This window comes from Ornithorhynchus anatinus, chromosome 5 (assembly GCF_004115215.2).
Source record: "Ornithorhynchus anatinus isolate Pmale09 chromosome 5, mOrnAna1.pri.v4, whole genome shotgun sequence".
In the NCBI taxonomy this organism is placed as follows: domain Eukaryota; kingdom Metazoa; phylum Chordata; class Mammalia; order Monotremata; family Ornithorhynchidae; genus Ornithorhynchus; species Ornithorhynchus anatinus.
In genome coordinates, this window is record NC_041732.1 from 90667169 (window position 1) to 90673450 (window position 6282).

The 6282-nt window shown below is 42.9% G+C and overlaps 1 pseudogene; it reads right to left on the minus strand.

Annotated features, from left to right (window-relative positions):
- Positions 1-1027: 1027 nt before the first annotated feature.
- LOC100076470 lies at positions 1028-3468 on the minus strand (annotated as a pseudogene).
- Positions 3469-6282: the final 2814 nt, after the last annotated feature.

The following is a 6282-nucleotide window of genomic DNA, read 5'->3' on the forward strand; positions in this document are numbered from 1 at the left end:
ATTTGAACCCAGGTCCTCTGATTCCCAGGCCTGTGCTCTTTCCACTAGGCCATGCTGCTTCCCTATAGTATTACTAGTGAGCACCTACTCTTTTTTCCCCCCAACTTTACTAGGACCTTAAGCAACACAAATTAAGAAGTGACATATTCCCTTCTCACAAAGAGCTAACATTCTAACATTCTCATGAGACAGACATGAAAATATTTACAAATAGAGTACTCAAAATAAATAAGTTCTAAAGTGTTTGGCAAGTTAATCAGGAAAGACTTTAGGGGAAAGCTGGGGTTTGATGTAGGGATGGAGTTCCGAGCTAGGGATCTAGTGAGAGAGTGAGTGGTGGGAGCATAGAGTGAGATAATGGTAATAATTGTGATATCTGTTAAGCACTTACTGTGTGCCAAGCACTGGGAAAGATACAAGTAAATCAGGTTGGACACAGTCTCTGTCCCTCACGGGACTCATAGTCTTAATCCCTATTTTACAGACGAGGTAAGAGGTTCAGAGAAGGTTCACACAAACATGTGGCAGAGCCAGAACTAGAACCCAGATCTTTCTGACTCCCAGGCCCATGCTCTATCCACTAGCCATGCTGCTGCCCCTTCTAGTAAAAGCTAGAAGGTTGGTTTGGGAAGAGCAGAGGCAGCAGGTTGGGAATAGCGAGTGCTGTGAGAGCAAGTAGGTAAGGGGGGGTCAAGTTCATTCATTCATTCAATAGTATCTATTGAGTGCTTCCTATGTGCAGAACACTGTACTTAGTGCTTGGAATGCACAATTCGGCAACAGATAGAGACAATCCCTGGCCAATGATGGGCTCACAGTCTAAACAGGGGAGACAGCAAATCAAAACAGAACAAAACAAAAACAAGACCTCATCAAGATAATAGAATCAAGGGGATGTACACCTCATTAACAAAATAAATAGGGTAATAAATAATATATTCAAATGAGCACAGTGCTGAGGGGAGGGGAAGGAGGAGGAGCAGAGGGTGGGGGGGGAGGGGAGGGAGAGCAGAGGGAAAGGGAGGGCTCAGTCTGGGAAGGCCTCTTGGTTAGGTTTTTCTTTGTCCTCAAACAACTTTTCGGGAAGCATTGGTGTCAGGGAAGGTAGCATAAATGGTAGCCTCACTGCTGCAGTGGGACTGAACAGAGGCAAAGCCATCTCTTTTTGAGGTAATACTAGAGGGGCAGAAGGGGCCTTCACCTTCTCTTTTTTTCCTTTCTCCTTAATTTTTTCTTTCTTCTCCTTATCTTGCTGGTCTTTCTCTTTATCTTTCTTCTTATCTTTATATTTCTCTTTCTCCTTTTTCACATTGCCCTCTTTCAACTTCACTTCAGTATCTACATCATCAAAGTCTTTAATTTTGAATTTGTAAGGAACCAAATCTTCCTCTTTGAGAAGGTCCTTCCACTGAAACTTTGTTTCTTTAGTGGCTTCCTTTTCTTTCTCCTTTTCTTTGCTCTTATCCTTCTCTTTATTTTTTTTTATTCCTGTCTTTCTCCTCTTTCTCTTTCTGCTTTCCTTTCTTTTTTATTTTTGTCTTGAGCTCCTTTTTCAACTTCTTTTTCACTTCAACTGATGGAATCTGCTTGGTTTTCTCCTCCTACACTTTTCGAAGAGGTTCTGGAGTGGGAGGGGAAGCAGAAGGAGAAGAAAAATATGGAAAGTTGGTGGGCAAATTGGAGGGTGTTCCCATGTTTGTTTTCCTGATCGCTTCATCAGTAGTCATCCACTGTCCATGAAATATCCAAGCTTGAAGTTCCTCCTGAAGGAGGAACAGGGTTGGATCCTGCTTTACTGAAATTGTTTGAAGTAATGGAAACCTTGGGTGTAGGGTCCTCTGGAACCGTAAGTCTCTTAGGAATGGTAAAGATTTCTCCCCCGATCCGGAACCTCAAGAAAACTCAAATGGATCTGGTTCCCATTAGGCACACGCACGGGTAAATACAGCATCGATCGAGTCATCAGTGGTTTTGTCCATTACAGAGCCTTTCTTGGAATGATTGAACTGGTTTTACTTGAATGTTCTCTTTACTCATCTTTTCGCTCAATGCAATCAGAGGGGTTCGATTTGGCGTTTCCACTTTGACTGCAGCTTGGGGCATATGTATTGGAACCTTCAGACTCTTGGGACTTTGGGGGCTCTTGGCACATCCTGGAGACTTTTCCTCTTTGGATCCAGTTTTTGGAGACTGGATTGGACTCTCCACCACAGCTGGGGACTGAGCAGCTTTGGGTGACTTAGTCTTTTGTCCAGGAGAACTAGTCAAGTGGTAGAGAGCCTTGAAGCTGATTTCCAGGCGATCCTAAATGATGCAGAGACCCACAGGAAGCCACGTAGGGTTTTGGGAGAGGGGAAGTGTGGGCTTCAAGGAAGATGATCTATGCAGCAGGGTGAGGGATAGAGTGGATGGTGGAGCGGCTGAAGGTTAGGAAACCTCTGAGAAGGCTTCACAAGAGCTTACATCAGGGTGGTTTGCCCTTTGAGTGGAGAGGAAGAGGCAGATTTGGGAGAGGTTTTGTGGGAATAATCTAGATGGAGCTTTGTTCCAGTGCTTATAGTCTGGGTTCTGCTCTCAGCCCTCCATTGCAGTAAATCCTCAAATCCCATTGGAATAATCCCTCTCTTAAAAGTTGGTCTCTTCCAAACCTCTCAATTTCTGCATGACCCAGAAGACACTAAGTTGCAGGCTAACATAATTATATTGCCCCCCAGCTCCATAGATTACTGCCATGCACACATTCCCTTTGGAGTCATTTTCTCATTGAGAATTCTTGTAGTGACTCAGAAATTCTAACCCACAAGTTGGAAAATGCCCTGGATATTTATTTCTCCACAGACAGACCCATTAAAAACCTACACCATGCCAGCCGTTCAGACAGTTCCCAGAAGAGGGACCATTCTCCAAGAAAAAGCCTCTTCCCTGGAACACATTTAACCACTCTCTGATCCCTCTCATTGAGGCAGCTGGAAAAATCCACTCTGAAATACTTTGCCTGGTGGCCAAGACCAGCTCCTAACAAATCAGCAGTGTTGTTTGCCCTTGGCCAGCCTCATAGAGAATACTGTCTACCAATGTCACATTCTTTTTAGGTTGATCAGGAGCTGCTGAAAATCACCCCTGGAGTTTTGAATAGATCAAATGAGACTTGGGAACAAAGCCCTATTGAAGGTGGAAACTGTACATTTTTGATTATTGTGATTCCCCAGGGAACACTCCCTGGTCCTGAAAACGTTATCTGCTTTAGAAGACTCTGAAAAATGATATGTGTGTGTCCATTCCCATCTGAGTGACCTGCCGGGGTATTGGGCAGACCCAGAGTGAAGAAGTAATGGTTACTCTGAGCAGTTCCTTCCTGCAATATGTTAGCCCTTCTTCAATAATCATGGTTTCCAAAGAATGGCCATGTCCAAATCTTGTCCACCAGTGCTGGGGCCCAAGTGAAAAATCACCGAAGACTTCCACCATGCTATCCTAGGGATGAAGACAAATCAATCTTAAATCAGTCCCTCCAGGCTCTGTAGGACTGGGTTAAACTTTATTTTTATTCTTGACTACTACTTCACCTTCCTCCCTACCTCAGGTCTCTCTCCTCTCTAGTTCAAAGTTCATTCCGCCACCTAGATCATTTTTATAATAATAATAATAGTACTTGTTAAGCATTTAGTCTATGCCGAACACTAAGCTCTGGGGCACATACATGTTAATTGGTTGGACACACTCTTTTATGCCCTGCACATTTACTTCTTCTTTCTGCTTATAATAATAATAAAAATAATAGTAACTGTGGTTTTTGTTAATCGCTTACTATATGCCAGGCCTTGTACTAAGCACTGGGGTAGAGACAAGGTGATTGGGTTGGACACAGTGCCTGTCCCTCATGAGGCTCATACTTTTATCCCCATTTTAGAGATGAGGTAACTAAAGCACAAAGTTAAGTGACTTGTCCAAGGTCACATAGCACAGCAGAATTAGAACCCAGGTCCTTCTGATTCCCAGATCCATGCTCTATCCACTAAGCCATGAGGCTTCTAAATTATCATGCTGTTATATATGTCACCCACTCATCAAAAACCTCCAATGATTGCACATTCCTCTTCACACCAAGGAGTTACTCCTGACTATCAGCATTAAAGAACTCAATGATCTCTCTCCCAGGAACTTAAAACTCTGGCATTTGTTAAGCACTTGGACATAAGATAAGCCAGTCAAACCCTGCCCTGCCCCACATGGGGTGCATAGAGTAAGAAGGAGAAAGAACAGACAACCCATTTCCATTTTACAGATGAGGAAACTGAGGTACAGGAATTTAAGGAATTTACCCAAGGTAAGTGGCAGAGCTAGGATTAGAACCCAGGTCCTCTGACTCCCAGACCCATGCTCTTTCCACTAGGCCATGGTGCTTAGAAATACTATTCTCCTAACTTTATTATACTGTACTCTCCTAAGTGCTTAAAACAGTGCTCTGTACAAATAAGCTCTTAATAAATGCGATTGATTGATTACTCTATTACACCTCAAGTTTCACTCTTCATTCTTCTCAAGCAAACCTAGTCACTAAGTTTCATTTCTTCTCTCCTGTCATCTACCTCTTGCTCTCTCCTGCCTGAAACATCCTCCTCTTTCACCGCTGACAATCCACATCACTCATCGTCTTCATCTTTCTGAGATCACGTCTTTTCCAGGAGTCCTTCCCTGATTAATCCCTAATTGTTCCACCTTGAATTCCTCAGCTTCTACTTCAGTCTTTTTGTGCCACCTAAGCACAAGTTATCACAACTTCTTAGGATTTATATGCAAATCTTATATATTCTAAATAGTGTCCCATCTGAAAATCATTTAAGCATGTCTCCTCTGATAGATTGTAAACTCCATGAGGTCGTGGATCATTTTTTCTAACTTATTCCTCTCAGAACAGTATCTTAATGGATAGAGCATGGGGCTGGAAGTCAGAAGACCTGGGATCTAATCCCAACTCTGCCACATGCCTGCTGCGTAGCACTGGGCAAGTCACTTAACTTTTCTTGCTTCTGTCTCTCATCTGCTGAATGGGTATTCAATACCCGTTCTGCCTCAGACTTAGACAGTGAGCCCTATATGGGACTTATCATATATGTACCCCAGGATTTAGTACAGTATTTGGCACATAGTACAATTACTCTCTCCGGCTTCAAAGCCTTAATGAAGGCACAGCTCCTCCAAGAGGCCTTCCCAGACTAAGTTCCACTTTTCCTTATCTCCCACTTCCTTCTGCATCACCCTGACTTTGTCCCTTTGCTCTTCCCCCGTTTCCCGGCCCCAAAGCATTTACATATAAATCTTATTTTATTTCTACTGATGTCTATTTGTATTGATGCATGCCCCTGTCTAGACTGTGAGCTCACTGTGGGCAGGGATCGTCACTCTTCACTGCTGCATTGTACTTTCCCAAGTGATTAGTGCAGTGCTCTGCACACAGTAAGCGCTTAATATGAATGAAAGAATGAAAGCACTTAATTACCCCAATTATTATTATTACACAGTTAATACAGTGTTTTACACATATTTGATGTTCAATAAATACTACTGATTCACTGATTGTTACTCTGGTTTTTTTGTTTTGTTTTGTTTTAAAACTTTGACATCTTCCTGCACCTTTCCAATCAACCTTTTCAAGCCCTGGATACAAACCCATGGCATTAGTAAAATGCATTTTATCTGCTGACAGTTAAGAGTATTAGTAAGAAGTCAGGACACCCTTCTCTTCAAGATCAGTAAGTGGGCAGCCTGGGACAATTGCACCAATTCACCTCAGGTCTAACTTTTTCAGTTGGACTTTTTGCCTGGTGAAGGAGCCCAGTAAGAAATCCAACATCATATTTTGTCGATCCAGCAGGTGACCCCAAATAATAATAATAATGACAGTGTTTGTTAAATGCTTATTATATGCCAAACACTGTGCTAAGCACTGGAATAGATACAAGATTATCAGGTTGTCCCAGGTTGGGCTCACAGTCTTAATTCCCATTTTACAGATGAAGGAACTGAGGCCCAGAGAAGTTAAGTGACTTGCCCAAGGTCACACAGCTGACAAGGGGCAGAGCCAGGATTAGAACCCATGGCCTTTGACTCCCAAACCCATGCTCTTTCCACTAAGCCACATTGCTTCTCACTAAGCCAAGCCTCCTACTATGCCAAATCCCACTACCTCCAAGAAACCTTCTTCAGGTAATTCACAACACCCCATTTGCATCAACCTGGCACTAACCTTTAGCACTTCTGCACCTTATTCCTATTCACAGC